A 22,245-nucleotide genomic window follows, 5' to 3' on the forward strand; every position below is an offset into this window, starting at 1 on the left:
ACCTCGGAAAGAAGGTGAAGGAACCAGAAGCACAGGTAGTCTTGTCATCCATCCTCCCAGTGGATGGCCATGGAATAAAAAGATGGAACAGGATTCTAGAGGTGAACAACTGGCTACGTTGATGGTGCCATCAGCAAAGATTTGGATTTCTAGACGATGGAGTGAATTACCTATACGAAGGACTGCTTGCTAGAGACGGGTTGCACCTTACAAAAACAGGTAAGCATATATTTGGTGGGCACCTTTCTTTACGCATTAGGAGAGCTATAAACTAGAACAATATGGAAAGGGAAGTAAAAGGCCAGGTACAAATATACAGCTAATTAATACATTTGAGAACCTTGCTATTAGAAGTGGAAAGAAAGAAAAAAGTCAAAAAATTCAGAAGGAAACTAGAGGAGCAAGAGACACCGGTCACAAACTAAAATGTTTTTACACAAATGCACAGAGCATGGGAAACAAAAAAGAAATTGAAGCTCCTAACACAGGAAGAGAAATATGATGTCATAGGCATCACAGAAACTTGGTGGAATGATACACATTATTGGAATACAAGGCTTGAAGGATACAACATATTTATAAGAAACACACCTAAAAAAAGGGGAGGAGGCATTGCGTTGTATGTTAGGAAAGCATTAATCTCCACAGAGATTCAAGCTTTAGAGCATGGTAGTTCTGTAGGAACTGTTTGGTTAAGAATACAAGGAGAGAAGAACAGAAAGGACACTGCTGTAGGCATTTACTATAGGCAGCCTGACAAGCAGAAGATATGGATGAACTCTTTCTACATAAGATGGCCAAGCTCTCCAAAAAGTATGACATGGTGATCATGGGAGATTTTACCTATCCAGACATTTGTTGGGAATCTCTCTCATGTAAAAGTAATGGATTCAACAAATTCTTATCTGCTCTTGCTGACAACTTCATCTTCCAAAAGGTAGAAGAGAAAACAAGGGGATCTGCTATCTTGGACCTAATTCTTACCAACAGGGAGGGGACGGTTGAGGAAGTAAGGGTGGCTGGGGCCTTAGGAGGCAGGGATCATGCTATCCTTGCATTTTGGATAAAAAGGGGAGGAAAACCTGAAAAAAACTCAGACCCTAATGTTAGATTTCAGAAAGGCAGATTTTAATGGACTCAATGGACTCAAAAGGAGGGTAGGAAGAATCCAATGGCTGTATGTTCTTAAGGACAGAAAGGTCCAAGAAGGTTGGGAAATATTGCAAAATGAGATTCTCAAAGCACAATCGTTAACAATCCCTAAAAGAAGGAAGAATGGGAAGCATTTAAAGAGACCAGGATGGATGAACACAGAACTTGCACATATGTTAAAAACAAAGAAAAATATATTTATCAAATGGAAGGAGAGAGGAATATCTAAAGAAGAATATAACGCGATCTGCAGAAACTGTAGGGCAAGTGTCAGAAAAGCTAAAGCTTAATAATGAATTGAGGCTTGCAACAGAGGCCAAAAACAATGAAAAAGGATTTGGGGGTTATGTCAAAAGCAAAAGAAAAGTCAAAGATGCTATTGGATGCTTACAAGATGAAAATGGTGAATTGGTTAGGAATGATGTTGAGAACGCCGAACCTTTAAATTCCGTTTTCTCTCAGAAAGTAGATGGAACATCAACTGATCTTCCCTGTACTATTGGGAGAATACATTAATGCTGGCTATCTATAAGCAGAGAGATGGTGAGGGAACACATAGCTTACTTAAATGAATTCAAGTCTCAAGGTCCAGATTAATTACATCCTAGGATACTAAAGGAAACAGCGGAGGTTATTGCTGCACCATTCGCAATTATCTTTGAAAATTCCCGGAAAACAGAATTCCCAGAAGATTGGAAAAGGGCAAATGTTGTCCCTATCTTCAAAAAAAGAAAGAAGGTGGATCCAGGAATCTACAGGCCTGTGAGTCTTAAACAATTTCTTTTTATTGAAATAATGGTATAACAGTGCCGGATATAAGAACATGCATATCAGCCATGCAGGGCCAGCTTGAAAGTAACCATTCAATTACAGACATCAGAATAAATATAACGCTTCAGAATAAATATAACGCTTTTGTCATTTATAGCATACTTCCGGCCAGGTAACGGGGAGGACAATCAGGGGCATAGGTGGGGTGGGAAGGGGGGGGGGAGAAAGGGGGGGGGGGGAAGTGGGTGTGAGGTGTAATAAGAAATACACCTGGGGAAACCGGGTGTGATCAGGTATGGTAGATTTAGGAAAAACAATTAGGGAAAACAATTTGGGAAAACAAACAGCAAGATGTTGTCTTTATATTGTGGTGTGTGCATAGGTAGATCATTAATTCTAGGTTGTGGTGAGATCTGGATTGTCCTGGAAGCAAATCCATGGGGTCCAAAGGGCCGTGAAGTCGTCCCTGGTGTTGGCTTCCCACGCCAGGATTTCCTCAAACCGGAAGATTTGCGCTATCCTGTCTAACCACTGGCGGATTTGTGGAATCTCCTTGTCTTTCCAGAAGAGGGGTATCAGGAGCTTAGCTGCCGTTAAAAGGATTGTAGGCAGACTTTTTTTTGAGGGTTTGAAATGGTTTGTGGGGAGCCAGATAAGTATCTCCTCCGGTCTAAAGGAGTAAGAAGTATGGCATATTTTACTGATAATGTTGGTGACTGACCGCCAGTAGGGCTTAATTTTTGAACATTCCCACCAAATATGGAGGGCTGTCCGTTTTTCTTCCTCACATCTCCAGCAGACATCTGGGGATGTCGGGTTCGTTCTGGCAATTGTGACCGGGGTTCTATACCACCTGGTCAACAGCTTGTAAGAATTTTCCTGTGTGCGAACGCATTTTGAGAACCCGTGGGAATTTTTCAGAACTTTTAGGGTATCTTCTCGACTGAGAGTAAGTCCCAGTTCTCTTTCCCATTCCCTCAAAAACCAGGGCCTTTCCGAGGCTTTTTGCAACAGAAGTCCTTTATAAAGATGGGTAACCAACTTTTTCGGTCGAGAGGGTAGAGAAGTATATGTCTCGAACCATGTTGAGTCTCTCAAGTTCTCAAAGTGGGTGGATTGGAACTGTCTCAGTGAGCGATATAGAGTAGCCCTTTCCAGGAAGTTGCGGGGTGGTTGTGGGAGCCAGCTGTCTAGTTGCGTATGTCTGCCAAAGTGGGGCCCTTAAGAATATCATAAATTGTGGTGGATTGGAGTTTATCCCATATTCCTTCACTTCCCCGTGGTTTATTGGCTAGAATAGAGGGTATTAAAGAAGCTGGTGTCATGGGGGGGAGGGACTTTGCACTTGTCACTCCCATCCGTGCATGTTTCAGTACCTTGATAGTGCATTTTGTGATGGGGTTAAGGTGCACATGTTTGTCTTGTGTGAGACCATTGACCCAGAGCAGACCCTGGTTATCCTTACCGAGCATTGTCCTTTCCATGCAAAGTGTTGGGGAGGTGATTGTGTTGTCTATTAAGAGGATCCATCTGGCGATGTGAATCGCCTTGTGGTATAGCTGGAGGTCTGGGAGTCCCGTACCTCCTTGGGGGCGCTTTTGGCTCAGAAATGAAAAGGCCAGTCTCGGGTTATGCCCTCCCCAGATATAGTCACGGAATAGTTTGTGCATTTGTGAGAAGAAGGTAATGGGTAGGTCGATTGGCACCGAGTGCAAGATATAGATGATGGGCGGGAGAATATATGTGGAAATAAGGTTTTTCCTACCCAGCCATGAAATAAGTGGTATTTTTAGTTGGTCGAGCTGGTTCTTCACTTTTTTAATCAACGGGGCATAGTTTGTGTCATATATGAGGGAGGGATTCGCCGTCAAGGTGATGCCTAGGTATTTAATTTTTGATGTGGGCCATTTGAATGCAAACTGTTCCCTCAGTTTGCTAACTGTGCGGGGAGGGGCCGTTATATTTAGTATCTCCGACTTGTCATAATTAATTTTAAAGTTGGACAACCTACCAAAGTGTTCAAACGTCTCTACAAGCGCCGGCAGGGCCCTCCTGGGATTGGTGGCCATCACCAGGAGATCATCAGCGTAGGCTGCGGTGATGTGGGTGGCATCTCCTATTTGGAGGCCCTCAATATCTGGGTTCTGTCTGATATCTTGAAGTAATGTCTCCATCACTAGGATGAAGAGAGTGGGCAATAATGAGCAACCTTGCCTAGTGCCGTTCCTGATGGGAAAGGGTTTGGATAACGTGCCATTGACCTGGACTCTCGTCGTCGGCTCAGAGTAAAGGGTGAAAATAGCTTTTATGAACGGCAGGGGGAATCCGAATTTAGACAGGGTGCTGTTGATGAAATTCCAGCTTACCCTGTCGAAGGCCTTCTCAGCATCTGTGGAGATTAGGATCAATGGGCGTTTATTGTGTTTCGCGTAGTGGATAGCCTGAATTGCTCGGGATGTGTTAAATTTCCCCTCCCTACCTGGCACAAAACCTACTTGGTCTGGGCTTATCAGTTTAGTCAGTAGGGGAGCCACCCTATGGGCGAGCAGTTTCGCCCAAAGTTTAATATCTGAATTCAGTAGGGAGATGGGGCGGTAATTTCCACAGGATTCTGGGTCCTTACCCTCTTTGGGGATAAGCGCTATGTAAGCCTCTTGGGCTTGCTTGGGTAGTGCTGAGCCTGAGAGAAGGGAATTGCAGAGTTTGGTCAGTTGTGGGACAAGTATATTGGCAAACTTTTTATAATAGGCAATGGGGAGCCCATCCGGGCCCGGGCTTTTCCCGTTCGGAATGGAGGCTAGGACTTCGGCTGCTTCATTCTCCGTTGCTGGGTCTAGGAGCAAGGAGGCATCCTCCTCAGTCAGTCCCGGTAATTTTAGATTGTTTAGGAAGTTGTGCGCGGTGTCCCGTTGGGCCCCGGTGTCCCTCTCTAGGTTATATAAGGTGGTGTAGAATTTTTCAAATTCCGCAGCCACCTCCTCTGTAGATGTTACTGTGGCTCCCGCCGCTGTCTTGACCTGGGAAATAAAGTGTTTCCCTCATTGTTTTTGGATTAGTCTTGTCATCGTTTTAGAACCTCTGTTGCCATGTATATATATCTTGTATTTGGAGGTAAATAAAGTTTTAGCTGCTTTGATGTTTAAGGTGTTTTTCATTTTGTCCCTCAGGTCTTTAAGTTCTTTTAGTGTGTCGTTATTGGGACCATCTTTATGCTGTGCCTCTTTATCTGAGATTTGGGTGAGTAGGGTATTGACCTCCTCCTCCCTCTGCCGTTTTACTCTGGTGCCCAGGGATATCAGCTCCCCCCTAATGTAAGCTTGATGGGCCTCCCAGATGAAGGGAACCGGTACCTCCGGGGAGTCATTAATCCGGAAGAATTCCTCCAGTTTCTCTGAGATGCTCGTGGCATTGTCCCTTCCACTGATCAATGTGCAATTGAGGCGCCAATTCCATTCCCTCCTCGGGAGGCTGTCCACAATCAGAGAGAGAAAGATAGGGGCATGATCTGATATGGTGATGTGGCCAATATCCGCTGAGGTAACCGCGTGCAAAAATCTACCTGAGACCAACAAGTAGTCAATTCTGTGGTAGGTTGCATGTATGTGAGAGAAGTAGGTATATTCCCTGAGCCCGGGGTTCCTCAGCCTCCACGCGTCGCGCAGATTTGATTCAGCTAGTAGGCTTCTCAGTCTGCGGGTCAGCGTCTTGGGTGTCTGTGTAGCGCATGAGGTGGTGTCTATCGTTTGGTCTAACGCTATGTTAAAGTCACCTCCAACTATTTTCAAGCCTTCAGCAAATTCTTTGAATTTAGAAAGAAAGCGTATTAGCCACTGGGCCTGGTTTTTGTTTGGGGCGTACAGGTTAGCAAGAGAGATCACTCTGTGTGCCACCGTGCCTTTCAGGAATATGAATCTGCCGGCCGGGTCTGATTCAGACTGGGTGAGAATGAAAGGGATATTTTTGCTGATCACGACGGAGACCCCTCTTAAAGCTGAGGAATGCGTGCTGTGGAACCATTGATTATAGTTATGAGTTGGGAGTTTGGGTATGCGATTGTGACGGAAGTGGGTTTCCTGTAGGAACATCACGTCCGGTTGTGTTTTTTGGTAAGCATAAGTGTCTGTGCTCTCTTCTGGGGATTATTCCAGCCTCTAACATTAAATGAGACAATTTTAACTTCCGCCATTAGTCAACCATAAGGAAGCTATTTTCTGTAGGGGGTCTGCCTTTTTCACGTCTAAAATTTTGTTAACCATCTTGCTGTTCCAACTGGGGGTAAAAACATACTCCACATAAAGTGGGAAAAAGAGGAAATTTGTTAGACACGAGGTGGGGGGAGGGCCATTCCCAAAGGAACCCTGAACCTGTTCCTCACTCAGGGTCAAGGGAGGAGCGTAAACCCCATGGCTTCTCCTAGCCCTCGTGTTCTTGGGTTTCAAACCGTAATGACATTGTTAAGTTATGAAACTAGCAAACATTATGGACTGGACACAGATCCGCGCACCTTGTGAGAAAAAATACAGTGTGCATTTACATCACATTGAACACTCTGTGTAGGTCTAGGCCATGCAACGAACGCGTGGAGTGCCGGCAGGACCGGGCTGCGGTATCTACTCAGCAGATAAGCAACATATAGAGGGAGAGCAGGAGGGGGGGGAAGCTCCCTTCCCCCCACCCCCCCAGCGCGCCCCCCGTCTCTAGCGCCCGCCACCTGACCAGACCCGCGCATATTCACCGTGAAGTAGTTAGTTGCCTCTTCCTTCACTCCTGCATCCCAGCCCCTCCGATCTCCTCGATAGATCTGTCTGTTATCTTGTTTAGCTGGTGGAAAAGAAAAGAGGGGGGGAGGGGGGGAGAGAACGTGAGGGATATCGCTCCGAGTCATCTGAAGAAAGGAAGAGGGGGGGGGGGGGGGCGACCTCAGGCCTCCGCCTGCTGTTTTTTCTTTTGCCTAGGAGTTTTAGGAGGCTTGTTAATCGTTCATTGCTCAGAAGCCTTCAATTGGGGCAAACGTGCTTTAGGTTGGAATGGCAGCCAGGATGGAATTGCAATAGGTGTTATTCCGAGCTTTTCCCACGCCTTCTCGAGGTCGTTTGGTGATCTGATGGTAATCTGTTGTCCGTCTTTAAAGGTCGCAAGACCAAACCGGAAAAGCCATCTGACCAGGAGTTTTTTGATGTGTAGGGCTTCTGTCAGGGGTTTAAGTAAGCGTCTTTTGGCCAAAGTGCTGGGGCGATATCTTGAAAAATAAGGATTTTATGGTCTTCAAAGAGGATCTCACTTGTTTATCTGGCCTTATGCAGGATTGCTGAGGTGTCCACGTAGCTCAGGAGGCCACAGACGACGTCCCTTGGGGGTTCAGTAGCCATTGGTTTGGGTCTCAGAGCTCTATGTATCCGCTCAATCACGATTTTACCAGTTCTATCTTCACCTAGCAGGGACTGAAATATTTGCATAGCAGTTGAGTTTAGTGCTTCTGCGGTTATTGATTCTGGTAGGCCCCTAAAACGGATATTTTTCCTGCGGCTCCTGTTCTCTTGGTCCTCAATAAGGAGCATCGCATGGTTCAATTGGTCTTGTTGCTCTGTTAGGGCATCTTGGAGGGCTGTATTATGTTGTATCAGTTCTTGTTGTGCATTCTCCAAGTCCTCCACCCTATGGCCAATTTGTTTGACTTCAGATTTTATGTCCGCCAACTCTTTCATTACCGGAGAGATTGTCTGAGTCAGGATTTCTTTAAGGAAAGATCGTGAGATCGGTTCCCTGTCCATGTCCTCATTGTGGTCCGAAGTAATAGAGGTGCTTTCTATGTCTGAGTCCTCTCTGTGTTGGCCAGTAGCGCCTTCTTGTGGAGCTCTCTGGTGCCGTGCTGCCAGAGAGCTGTGTTTTTTCTTTAGGAATTTATCCATCTCTGCTTGGCTTTTGTTAACCCTGGGCGCCTCCGCTTGCTCCCTGCTTTTATCTCTCCCAATTTTCACCATAGTGCATCCTCAGATTGGAGTATTATGTTATGCACTGTTAACTCGAAATTATTCGTTTGCGCAGCGGTTCGACCAGCTCGGTTTGAAGTGGTTACATGGGTCCCGGGGGTCTCTCTTTACATGGCGAACATTAAATGCCCATCTTGTCCGGTTTGGGCGTTCTGCTTGGTTGCACCTCGGTGCTTAGGGAGGGACGGCTCTCTGTGTCTGGCGGCGTCCGCTTAGCGACTCTAACGTTGCTACCCAATAGATGTGCAGGCTGTGGGCTGTCTGCCAGTGGGGTTTCAGTCCCACCTTATGCGATTAGTCCTGCCAGGGACCTCTGCGTGGGGTTCGGGGGCTCAGTGCAGCGATCCTCCTGCCCCTTATTCTGTCCCCCACACTGAAGCTTTTAGCCCTTCGGGGTGTTGATGGTTGCAGGTGGGGAGGGGGTGAGCAGGGGCTGCGGACAACATCCCTGTGTCCCCGCTCCTCCGACCAACAGCTCCGTGAGGTGGGGAGGGGTGGGGGGGGGGGGGGATGTGCTCTGCTCCGGCAGGAGCTCCCTCCTGCTCTAATATCAAGGAGTGCTGTGGGCCTACTCACTGTTGCAGGCCTTCCGCTGCCTCCGCTGGTTCTTCTGCCCATTCCCCGGCGTAATCCAGGTCTCCAGCAGCTGCTCCTCCACTCTCGCCGCTCCCTCGCAGTGTTTTTGCCTTCTTCCGCGGCTGGCCTTCACTTCCGGTCGGCCGCAAGTATTAATTTAGCCCGAGGCTGTGCCCGGGTCTGTAGGCCGCAAAATTGCGGCGTCAGCCAGAGACCCGCGGGAGGTCTCTAATTAAAGCTTGGGGTCTGGTGGTGTCAGCGGTGCCATTATCGGCGGCCTGGGTGCCTTTATTCGGGTGAGAAAGCCGACGGCGCGGTCCTGCTGCCTGGAGCTCTGTTTAAGTGCGTGTGCTCCGGCTGCCGGTTAGCCACGCCCCCTAGGTCAGAAAATCCAGGCCTGTGAGTCTGACCTCTATACTGGGAAAGATCTTTGAACAAATTATTAAACAGCATGTATGCAAGTACTTGGATGAGAATGGAGTTAGTCCTGGATCGCAGTCCTGGGTATAAACATGGGAGAGATCCTTGTATCATCCCCTAATGTATTTATACATAGTTATTTGATCACCCCCTAGCAGTCTTTTTCCAGGGTAAATAATCCCAATTTTGATAGCCTCTCTGGGTATTCCAGTCCCTTCAATAGGGGATCAGCCCTATTCTCATTTGCACAAGGAAAGACTAGAAGCAATGGGATGAAACTGAAGGGAGGAGACACAAATTAGATATTAGAAAAAACTTTCTGACAGTGAGGGGGATCAATGAGTGGAACAGGTTAGCATGAGAGGTGGTGAGTTCTCCTTCAATGGAAGTGTTCAAACAAAGGCTATACAAAAATCTGTCAGGAATGATGTAGTGATCCTGCACTGAGCAGGGGGTTGGACCCAATGAGCCTGGAGGTCCCTTCCAACTCTACCATTCTATGACTCTATGTGAATGGGGAATGTGCTGCTGACAAAAAGAAACAGTATGAGGGACGATCAATCACTTGAAAGATCATTTGTCCCTTGAACATTCTGAATTGGCTTTGTGAAGCCCAGGTAAGTGAATGCCAGTCCTATTGATCATTACATAGCTCAGATTATAAAAGAACTATCAGGGCTCATTCAGATGTCTGTATATTCAGGCCATGTTCTGTCTGTGTGGCTCATAATAGCTAATAAAACTATTAACTTGGCTGATTTTTCACATGGACATATGGTCCATATGAAAAGAATCACTCCATGCCCTACTGTTGACTCGGTATTCAGCTCTCCATGATCTCTTTGAGTGGGGCTGTACTCTTTGGGGGACTGTATTAGTGAGAAGCATTTTCAGGGAAGGCAGAAGATAACCTGGTGACATACATTTATAGAGGACTTGCACACTGTCGACCTTTCATGGGATGATGCAAAAACCACTGCCGTTACTCATCAACAATGGAATTCTCGTGTCCCCTGATGAGTCGAAAGGCGTCGAAAGATCTAAGTCTAAGCAAGATTAGTCTTTTGACACTTTTCTGTCCAATGATTTCCATTAATTGCTGCTGTTGTGAAGTACACACAACTTGCTACACTATCTATACATGAAATATAATATAGAAATGGTCCAAAACATGAAAGACTTGCAAATCTTTTTATTGTATGATCTTGTATTTAGACTCAACTCCTGCTTTTGGCTTACGAATTATGATCCAAAAAGCCTTAATTACTCTTTTTTGCCTACATTTTACAATATATATTCTTTATTTAATGACATTTTCTACAAACTTATTTTCTGATGAGTTGAAATTGTCTATGAAGGAAAACAATGTACAAAGCAAATCCTGCATATTGCTAAAAGCAACAACCCATAAAACCCCCAAAACGGTCAAACCCTCTCTTTGGCTCCCCCCCCAATGCAAAAAAAATCAGTTAAAACACCACAAAGTACAAGTCAAAACATTGTGTGATTCCACTTAAATGCTAACCAAAATAAGCCAGTGTAAAAGTAGTTGAAGGTGGTATTCAACCAGTATCCCAAATAATTTGCCTACTTTCTGTTCCCAGGTCCAGACACAGTACTCAACTGAAGTTTTTAATTTCTTGCATAGCTGTGGCCGAACTCCAGCAGGTAGAATAGAAGAGGTCATAGTGCTGGAAGGGAAAGTTCTTTTTGGAAGGTCTTGATGCGCACCCTATATTTATCAAGTATGTCAATATACAGGTGTACAAAAACATACACTCCGGATCAACACATGTGCCTACAAACACACAAATTTGTTTATTTTCCGCACTCTTGCATTTTATCTACTAAGTTCAAATATACAGAAAATGTCATAAAAATCCGAACCGAACTTATGTAAATAGCTTTAAATTTGTATTCGATGGACCTAAATATTTGCAACTAAAACATTGGATTAAAGGAGATGTCCCGCGCCGAAACGGGTTTTTTTTTTTTTAAACCCCCCCCCCGTTCGGCGCGAGACAACCCCGATGCAGGGGTTAAAAAAACCACCCGCACAGCGCTTACCTGAATCCCGGCGGTCCGGTGACTTCAATACTTACCGCTGAAGATGGCCGCCGGGATCCTCTATCTTCGTGGACCGCAGCTCTTCTGTGCGGTCCACTGCCGATTCCAGCCTCCTGATTGGCTGGAATCGGCACGTGACAGGGCGGAGCTACACGGAGCTACACGGAGCCCCATAGAGAACAGCAGAAGACCCGGACTGCGCAAGCGCGGCTAATTTGGCCATCGGAGGCCAAAAATTAGTCGGCACCATGGAGACCAGGACGCTAGCAACGGAGCAGGTAAGTAAAAAACTTTTTATAACTTCTGTATGGCTCATAATTAATGCACAATGTACATTACAAAGTGCATTATTATGGCCATACAGAAGTGTATAGACCCACTTGCTGCCTCGGGACATCTCCTTTAACTCCGTTCACTTTGAAAATATCAGCTAGGCACCTGTTTAAACGTTCTTTCTCGTTCCTTCTGCCCCAGTGCAAATATTTTATTTTATTATTTGCCTGAACTAAAAACCTTTTCTCAGTTGAGAATTTCGGTATTAACAAAATATCCAAATTACGCTTGGGTCGTTTTTGCTTTAATTGCAGTGAACAGTTAATGTAGGTGTGCGGCTTCATGAAAGCGAGCAAAATATTGTACGACGTTGAAGTTTTACCTAGTTGTTAATTGGCAGGTTAACGTTTTATTAGTTTCTGGTATCCTGGATTGAGGGCTGTTAAAAAGTGCAGGTGGTTCAGAGGGGTGAAGGCCGGGGGACTTCGGTTCAGAGTTATTACTATATCATAAAAAGGCATATTTCACCTGCTAATAATGCCAGAAGAAAGTTTAATGCTTCACAATTGTAGCTGATTAAGGAATGTGTATGGAATTCATTACTTGCAAAACTTTTATTTTTGTAAGAAATGGGGGAAAAAAATCAGGAACATCCAACAATAATAGAATAATCAATTTAGAGAGAATGGGGGAGTCGTCGTGCCAATCCAGGTTGGTAAAAGCATTCCGCTTGTGTTATTACGCTTGTATTCAGCCTTCTTCTCAGTGTCGATGTGACATTGTTCGAAGACGTGAAGGCTTGCTTCTCAGGTGAACGAATGAGCAAGTAGACGGGTTTAAGAGAGACAATTCTAAATTGTCTTTTAAGAAAACAACTACGTGCTTCATATTCTAATCTTCTCTTGTACATCTTGCAACTTTACAAAAACACTTTCAAAGGGAGTTAAAGGTTTATTTGGAGATTGAATACGGTTTTTTTTTTCTTTCAGTTTTTGCGCAACTGATTTGCGCAGTCACATGGGGCGAAGGATTCGAAAGAGACAATTGTACTTTTTTTTTTTTTGCCAAAATATTCTTAAAACCTGCGGAAATGGCACATAGGTATATGTAGATCTTGCTCTAGTAAAGTGGACTTTTATGGGACGTTAAAGGTTAACTTTCAGGATTCAATGAAGTTTACAAAAAAAAGGTTGCTGGCTTCCTTAAAAACAGGTATTGCGTATAGCCGATTTGGATTGAAAATTCGGCACTGCTGCTCACAGCATAGATAACAGTAGAAAGTGTTAGCCCAATGTACATGGGCGGAATTGAATTGCAGAATCCGCGGGGCCCCCCGTGCGAACGACCCACAGTTCAAGTTGCACATAGACAATCATGGGCGCCCGCAGCTGAATTTAAGCATGCGGATTTGATTTGCGGACCTTTTGGTCTGGAAAACAAATTGCAGCATGCTTCATTTTGCCACGGGTCCCACACTGTTGTCAATGGAAGACGTCTGATCCACGGCCCGCCTGCAGTTGACAATTCAGATTGGACGCAGATCCCGCAGGAAAGCAGGTGATTACAAAAAAACTACACTGTGCATGTGCCATGCGGCGCCTACCCACATCCGCAGTGGAGAAGATGGAAGACCCGCACAGCCACGCAGAGGATCCAGACGGGTAAGTGATGTCCTCTTGCCGCAGGCAGGGTGGGATTCCGCTGCAGGCTCTCGCCTGCAGAATCTGACCCAGCTATTGACATGAGGCCTTAGGCCTTAGTCAGACGGGCGTTTTTTTGCCCGATTTGCGCATGCGCATGCGTCCGGCGATTTTTTAAAACCATTGCTTTGCAATGGTATCGGACACATGAGCGCTTTTTATGCGCTCGTCCGATAAATTATAGAACAGAAATCGCAGATCGCACCTATCTGCGATCTGCGATTCCTGTTCTCTTCTCTATATGCGCTCAATGGGGCCGGCAGCAGCAGCGCCGACCCCATTGAGAACATATAGAAGACAAATCATTCTTTTCTGCCACATATAGAAGACAAATCATTCTTTTCTGCCACAGCTGTAACAGCTGTGGCAGAGAAGAACGATGTTTGCCCATTGAATTCAATGGAGCCGGCAATACAGCCAGCTCCATTGAAAGCAATGGGCTGCCGGACAGCGCTGGATGAATTGTCGGGAAGGGCTTAAATATATAAGCCCTTCCCTGCAATTCATCCAGAAATGTGTTAAAATAAAAAATATATATATACTCACCTTGTCCCGGCAGCCGGAGTTCCGCGCGGCCGGCCTGCAGTGGGTGTGAAGGGGGTGTGATTCAGACTTGCCCCTGATTGGCTCAGTCTGAGCCAATCAGAGGCAGGTCTCACTCACACCCATTCATGAATTCATGAATGGGTGTGAGTGAGACCTGCCTCTGATTGGCTCAGCGCTGAGCCAATCAGGGGGCAGGTCTGACTCACACCCCCTTCACACCCAGTGCAGGCCGGCGGCGCGGAACTCCGGCTGCCGGGAGCAGGTGAGTATATATATATTTTTTTATTTTAACACATTTCTGGATGAATTGCAGGGAAGAGCTTATATATTTAAGCCCTTCCCGACAATTCATCCCACACTCGCCCGCAGCGCATTGCTTTCAATGGAGCCGGCTGTATTGCCGGCTCCATTGAATGCAATGCGCTGGACAGCTCCGGCCCGTTTCTAATGAAACGCGGCTAGGAGCAGATTTTTGGGCGATTTTCGGGCACCGGTCACGCGATTTGCGGATGCGCATCCGTCATGTGATCCGCAAATCGCGCGAAAAAACGCCCGTCTGACTAAGGCCTTAGGGTGGTTTCACATCTATGTTGGAAACTCTGGTTGGAGGTTTCGATGCAGATCTGGCTCAACATACCAGAAGAAAAAGTGCTGCATGCAGAGCTTTTTCTTTCGTCTAAATACCGGGCAGCTGAGCGGAAACCAAACAGACCCTATTATAGTCATTGGGGTCTGGCGGGCACTGTTCAGTTCCATCCTGGCATGGAGCTATTTGGCCATGGGAATTACCCTTTCCTGTTCCCTGAATGGAGCAGAAAAGCGAAACCCCGAACGCTGGTGTGAAACCACCCTTACCTAGGTGATAAGTCATCCAAAGTGGCATCATTTCCTGCACTCTTGACCCCGTCTTATGACTGCAGTGTGTAATGCCTTTGGCAGTGGCTCTGTACACATTTGGACATAGAAGGTTGCTGTAGTCGCCATTTTTTTATGCTGAGGGTTTACATCACAGTACGTTTCATACCAGTGATTTTGCAAATCACTTTTATGATCGGGACCAAATTTATATTTTTTTGTAAAATTAATCAAATACTGGACAATGACTAAAGAGGTTAAAATTAAATAAACACTGCAGCGAAAAAAAACGTTTTTCCATCCCTGACCCCTTCCCCTCCTGATTGACTGTCACACTGTTGAGGTCTCCTCTGTATATTACAGTGAGTAAAAGAAATGAAAAAGGAGTGCTTTTACCATCACACATTGGACTTTGATCAACATCTTCTAGTAGCTTAGAGGGTTGTGCCTCCATACCAGTTCTTTTCACATCCTTTTCTGTATATTACAGTCACTTCCATTCCATGCAGCCTCCTGTCTGATGCTTATCTGGCACCATTTTGACAGTGAGAATTTTGTTTTCACATCAAACTTATGTTGCATCAGAACAGCATTAGCTAGAGGCTATACCATTTCTGCCTACTGGGTGGACAATTTAATTATCCTTACCTATATTGTTTTAAATAAGCTATAGGCCAGACGTATACAGTCAGGAGGATGAACTGTGATCTCCTCTATTATAACTGTGTGACAGTAGCTGTGTGATCATAATCACAAACTGTCATAAGAGTGTCTGTGTGGCCCTCTAGGTGATTTCTATGGTAGAGTTCATGTAATAGCATTGCACAGACTAAGAAACTGACTAAAACTGAACACATAAACCTAAGTAAATCTGAGCTAGTCAGAATTGAAATCACATGACCATCTGAGGAGGAGACCAGGTATTTCAGGTAGAAATGAATAACTAATGAAGGTAATACTAGCTCACTTATATACACATATATATTAACCCTTTGCAATCCAATTTTGGATTCAGTGTTTCTTAGGGGGCTTTCTCTTTCTGCCATTTTACAATGGCGTCATCTGCTGGCTAGAGCCAGTACTGTGGTATGGGACTTGCTGGAGAGGCCCCCAACAACAGAGCGGCCAGTAATATACAGTAAGAATACCCTGCCGGACGTCCTCCGACATCGGAGCCGTACAGCCTTCAATCAGAATGTCTTTACACATCAAGCATTGCCCTTAGCGAGTACCTGCCCGCTCGGGAGCAAAGATTCGGCTGCAGGGCGGTGGGTGAGGAGCTGCGGGGAGAGTGGGGAGGAACAGAGGGGAGATCTCTCTCTCCCTCTCTCCCCCCCCCCCCCCCCGCCCCCCCTGCTGACTGTCGCAACTCACCTGTCACCCGCGCAGGCAGCCGAACCTTTTCTCCGGAGTGGGGAGATACTCGCTAAGGACAATGCTCGATCGAGTAATTGTCCTTAGCGAGTATGCTCGCTCATCTCTACTCCTTACCTTTCGTTTTGGTCCCATTTGAAATCATTTAAGAATTTTCATGATCGTTCCACTCTTCAAAAGCCATAACTTTTTTCCATTGACACGGCCATATGAGGGCTTTTTTTGCATGGCGAACTGTAGTTTTTAGTGGGGCCATTTTTTGGGTACATATAATGTATTGTAAAACGTTTGTAATTTGTTTTGGAGGGCAGGGAGAGGAAATGCATCAATTCTGCCATTGTTTTTTTTTACAGTGTTAATCATACAGCATAAATTACATTAATGATATTTGACATTATTGTTTTGTTATCTTTTTCCCCTTTTTTTGGAAATTATTATTTTCTCTGCATCGCTACATTCAAAGTCCCATCACTTTTTTATTTTTCTATAGACGGAGCTCTGTGAGGTTCTGTTTTTGCATTGTAGATGTTGTTGGTACCATATTGGGGCACATCTGCTTTTTTATCACTTTTAGGGCGCCCACCCACTGGCGATTTTTTTTCCTTTGCGTTTTGCGTTTTTTCTCAAGAGCAATTAGTTTTGAATGTGTTCCTGTCCACTGGCGTTTTTTTTTTCGGTCCGTTGCAATTTTTAACATAGGAACTGTCAGTTGCATATGTGTCCTTATTTTTCTCTTAATGCACCCATGAATGTCAATGGAAATTAACGGAAAAGGCGCGAAAACGCCGCGAAAATGCCGCGAAAACGCCGCAAAAAACGCGTGGAAAACGCGCCAAAAACGCATGAAAATCGCAAACGCCAGTGGGTGGGCGCCCTTATTGTGGTTTTTAGGAGTCTAAAGGAAAAACAATAAGCATTTTGTCTCAATTTTTTTGTCTTTTCTATACATTTTGTGCAATGCAGTTTAAATAGTGCATTCAATTTATTGTACATGTCATTATGGATGTGATGATACCAAATATGTGTTTTTTTATTTTTTTTACACAAAGAGGGGAAATTGCACAAAAAAAGTTTTTTATTTTTACATTTTTTTTATGTCCCTGTAGGAGACTTGAACCAGAAAACTCTGTACTGCAATGCATTACTGAGTAGAATAGCAATCAGCAGTCATGGCAGCCCTGGACCCAATTGCCTGGCATCCGGTTGACATGACAACCCATAGCAGAGAGCTGATGAAGTCATAGAGAGAGCGTGCTCTCGCTGCGAACCTTTACATGCTGCGATCTACAGTGATCATGACATGTAAGGGTTAAACAGCGGGCACCAGTGTTCCCTCTGATACCCGCTGTTGCAGTGAGAGTCTTGCTGTCAGTAAAAGCCAGTTGCCGCTGTGGTACGGTGCGGTCTCACTTCTGAGCCCATGCCATCCTCAGAATTTAAGATTATGCCCTGCTGCATTAAGTACCATGTGCCCAGGATGTAAACTTATGTCCTGTGGCATTAAGGGTTAAAAAATCATCTACTTTGCTGCTGCTGTAATACACCATAGATTTTCTGCCTGCAAATTTAGACAGAAAATACACATTTCTGTTACATATATGTGTAGTGGATGGGCACCTGATGGAGCATGCCACAATGGCTACACTCATAGGCAGGGGCATAACTATAGTGGATGCAGGGGATGCGGTTGCACCCGGGCCCAGGAGCCTTAGGGGATCCATAAGGCCTCTCTTCTCCATATAGGGAGCCCAGTACTATGAACAAAGCATTATAGTTGAGGGCCCTGTTACAGGTTTTGCATCGGGGCCCGGGAGCTTCAAGTTACACCTCTGCTCATAGCCAATGCGACAAAAAAAACTATGAAGCAATGTATGAAACTGGAGACACACATAGGTACAGTACGGACTCATACACTCCTAATGTTGCCTATTACATCTCCATAGAAGTAGTACAGTTGATTATACAGAGCTGTAATAAGGCCATGAGACCTTACAAAAAAATGGTGTCCAAGGGTAGACATTGTCTTTAAAGTATGGCTTTTTCTAAAGAACGCAGAAGGGATTTTACCCTATATTAACACTTCCATCAAATGTGGATCCCAGCTAAACATCATCTGACGTACAGCTTTTTCCTTTTAATTATAACCCAGTAATTGATGCCACTTCTTTCAAAGCCATGTGAAATTTCTTGTTGTCAGTTTTTACAATTAGTTCTGTCATCTGCCAAAACAAAGGCGCAAACCTGACAAGCCCAATTGTATCTAGAACTGGATGAAACGCCAACAATCCAAACAGAATGCAATTTACTGTGATATAGCTCCACGAGGTCAGAAGTTCAGAAGAGTGTTAGAGGGTATAATGTCAAATGGTGTAAGTATGAAAAGTCTGTTTCCAGCCAAAAACTCGGTGTTAAGTTAACTTCAGAATATTACTTAGGGTATCTTCGCATGTGAATGGAAAATCTGCAGGCAAACAAATCTACGTGAATGTACCTGCACTTCATAGTAAAGAAAGCCCAAGACAGAGGAGGGTCAACAACGGGCAAAATGACCTTGTCTCTAGACTCTAGCTCCCTCTTATTTCATGGCATCCTCTGAATTTTTGCACTTCTCTCGGCTTCTGATTGGTCAGCACTTTCCCATTACTAAAGAGAAGCACTGATTAGTAAAAGATTGTCCAAACCATGTGAAAATAGCCTAAGAAGATTCTTAGCATACTAGGCATTTCAGTGTTATGGCACTTACTAATATAAGCCCCTGTTACGTCTCACCCAAACGTATTGGTTGCAACTAAAATATAGACACACTCAATATAAACTTAGATAAGGCAAATATGTAATAAGGAAATACAACATGGGGAAAACAGGGAAATCTGACCCTAAACCTACTAATACTAGAAGACGCTATCTAGAAGCAGAGCGTTCGCCCTGATGAGGTTGACCCAATGTCAGGAACCTAGAGCAACCCTGGCTTTCCCTAGATGGAGATAAGGAGTAGTGGCTAAAGTAAGATGGCACTCGATATATATACAACCACTAGTACATGGAGAACAACATACAAATACCCCAGATAAATAAGTAGAACAATAGAAGACTTTTCTTAAGGCCTCTTTCAAACGACCTTTGCGATTTTCGTCTGCCCGCATTATGGACGAAAATCGCATGAACAAGAGAAAGGCGCGACCAAGTCACAGCTAAATCTCACATTCTCATGGCGGGTGCGGTATATATGCCGCAGCCCGGAATTTCATCCGCCAGGAGAAATCCTTCAACTGGCTCACTACAGCCAGCTGACATAGGTTAGCTGCGCTAGCCGATGCTAAACTTTCTCACCCTCCCTTTACCGGCAGCTCCCATAGGCTTCTAAGGGACCTGAAGGCTGATTGCAGCCAAAAGATACGGCAAGACCTATCTTTTCCAGGCGGGTCAAAACATTGGTCGGCGTGTTTGGCCGCCGATGTCCCATGTTAGCCAGCCTGGTGTTTTTACGCGGCTAATAATCGGCCATGTAAATGAATGCATTGGAATACAGTGCTTCACATGGTCAATGGTTTTTATCACGGCTAAATTAGCTGCGTAAAAACGCTTGTGTGAACAAGGCCTAACTGAGATGTAGTGGCAACTCAGAAACCGCAAACAAGAACAGAAGCAGCTTCTGGGCTCAGTCACACGGGCGCCGATGCGCCCGTTTTTCTGCAGGATATGACCGCTGCACTGCCGGTGTGGACGACTCTCCGTATCGGCCGGCACATAGAACACATGGCCGGCAATGGAGACGGTCATGCAGAGACACGTCCGCACCCGGTGCGGCCATCTTATCATGCAGTAATACGGGCGCATCGGCGCCCGTGTGGCTGAGCCCTCAGGTAAAAAGTATAACCAGCACCTTGTATTCAGAAGAACTGGTTTAAACAACCAACTAGTTGATGACTGACTGGAAGAGCAGCCAACTACCTTAAACAGTCAATAAACCACTTAACATCAAGTTAACGTTTTGCAGACAACTGCTGATGGAAAATGAACACTCATTGACATAGCACATCACGTGGGCCAGGACTGACACTGCAACGTCAACCCAGACTTACAACTATCCTCCAGCCATGCTGCGGCAGCCCTTTGTAATATTCTAATTGCAGACTCTTTCAATAATGATGCCCTCTGGGCACTCCCACTGGATGGCAGCTTTAGAGGGGTCTGCTAATACATTTTAAAATTTCGTAAGGGGATGATATGGGTAGAAAAAAAGGAAAAAATGTAATCAACTTTTAAATGGCCCCTTATTTAGCAGTCACATGCCATTCATCATTCTTGTGACCACTGTAGATAGTCATTCGTTTGACCACTGAGTGTAGTGATTGCCAGCAGCAGTCACATGAATAATGAATGGCATGTGACTGCTGCAGGAGCTCCGGGATGGGTGGGATTTTGACTGGCAGTGTGACAGTGCTGGACTCGGGGGCCATTTTAAAGGTGAGTATATTTTTTTCTTCATCTTATCCCCTTCTCAGCCTCTTCATTGTAATCCTGCCTGTGATGATAATGAAGTCAGTGCTGAAAAGTTTTCTCTACAGAACATGAAATCTCATGGCCCAAGTGAAAACTGCAGGATTTCAGTTTTTTTAACATTTCAATATACAGTAGAAAGAGGTGTGCAATTTAAAAATAGCAAAAAATGATGTAAATATATTGAACATATAAACCTCATTTAATCATTAGGACTAGAGATGAGCAAGCGTACTCGCTAAGGCAAACTACTCGAGCGAGTAGTGCCTTATGCGAGTACCTGCCTGCTTGGCTTCCAATCCACTGTCTGACGTCTTCCTACATTCTGATTGAAGCTTGTACAGCTCCAATTTCAGAAGACATCCGACAGGGTATTCTTACCATCTATTGCCAGTCACTTCGCTGTCGGAGCCTCTCTGGCACACACACACTGGCTTTAGCCAGCAGATGGCACTGTTGTATAACAGTAAAAAGAGAAAGCCGTTTAGGAAACCCTGAATCCAAAATTGGATTGGAAAGGGTTAAAAATGTGATACATTTCTAGAGGACATAGTCAATATTCATCCAGGTGGAGCGTCACTTTGAAGACCTCCGTAACGCTAGCAAATTGAGGTCCGTGTGCTATCCATGTTAATTGATGGACCTCACACAGACCCATCATCGCCTATGAGTCTATGCACACTACCGTTTTTTCATGCCGATCAAAAATATACATATTTGGATCTAGAATAAATTTTATTGTTAACACATTTGGTCCATATTTGTGACGGCGTGTTCAAAGCATGAATTTGTTGTGACTTCTGAACATTTGCCTTTGTCTGTCTTAGTTGCAGTGCGCATTGATGGTAGCGTTCCCCTGCACCAGCCTCATTCTATCTGTGATGATATGTCTGTGTGTCAGAGACAAGCGGTGCCATCTATTTTAGTCATTGGGAATCTGGAAATAGCAGCCTGCACTGTAGCAGCCAGGAGGCCGGTTCCCATTGCGTCACAGTTTATGCTTTCATGCTATTGAAAAATTAGTAACAAATCGTTCGCTCGAGTCAAATGCTTCCCTTGTGTATCAACATCCTTCTAGCAACAGTTGCTGTCTACTCACCGAGAAAGCAAACAAGCTAAAAAGAGACGCCGCAAAAGTAAAATGCCCAAATTATAATTAGAATTTCAATGTTCAAATATATTTGGAGCAGATATATTAGACTCACAAAGAGAGACAGCAAGTCGTGTAGTAAAACTGAAAATGTCCCCAGGGATTACACAGCATGATATATATATACCTACCTGCATCTGGAATTCTATTTCGTTTGATCGCGTTTGTTCACACAAGGAGATTTGGCGTACTTTTTTTTTTCTAAAATCAAGTATTGAGAAAAATATTATATTTTTTGTTACTTTTTAGGCCTCATATACGTGAAATTTCAGTGCTAATCAAAACTCCGTACGCATGCCTAACACATGAGCGCATGCAAATTTCTGCTGCCTTTTTGCTGCATGGGCTTGAGTTTTTGCATGCGCATCAGCGTATTTTACTGTACATTTTTTGCAAGCGCGTATCATGCATAAAAAAAAAAAACGCACCGATGCTCTCAGCCACTGGAATAGCCAATTTGTTTGATGAGTTGAAAAATAGAGCATGCTGCATATTTTTTGCACGACTTAATTGCGCACACCAAATACTTGCATGTGAACGAACCCATTAAAATCGTTATTTTCTGCGCATTGCGCACGCCATTACGGCCGTGTGAATCCGGCTTAACTATACTCTTCAGTATTTGTTGCAGGTTCCATGTGAGTTCTACATTTTATATTTTCATACAATGGGCGCTGTATGAGTAAGGTCCCCTTCACATGAGCGTATACATGTTTGCGTGCGCCTGAGCGATGCGTATTTGCAGAATGAACAATGCTATTTTGCACATGAATCAGCGTATTTTACTGAACTTTTTACACCTGCAAGACATGGGTATTTGCATGCGACAAACAAAGATGCACTGATTGAAATGGTTCATTAGCCTTAATGA

General features: G+C 44.7%; 1 protein-coding gene across 1 annotated transcript in view; it reads left to right on the plus strand.

Moving 5' to 3' along the window:
* The window catches only part of HDAC9 (histone deacetylase 9), a 508,513-nt gene that overhangs the window by 245,674 nt on the left and 240,594 nt on the right, over nt 1-22,245 (plus strand). The gene's annotated exons all lie outside the window — the stretch shown is intronic.

This window comes from Eleutherodactylus coqui, chromosome 12 (assembly GCF_035609145.1).
Source record: "Eleutherodactylus coqui strain aEleCoq1 chromosome 12, aEleCoq1.hap1, whole genome shotgun sequence".
NCBI lineage: Eukaryota > Metazoa > Chordata > Amphibia > Anura > Eleutherodactylidae > Eleutherodactylus > Eleutherodactylus coqui.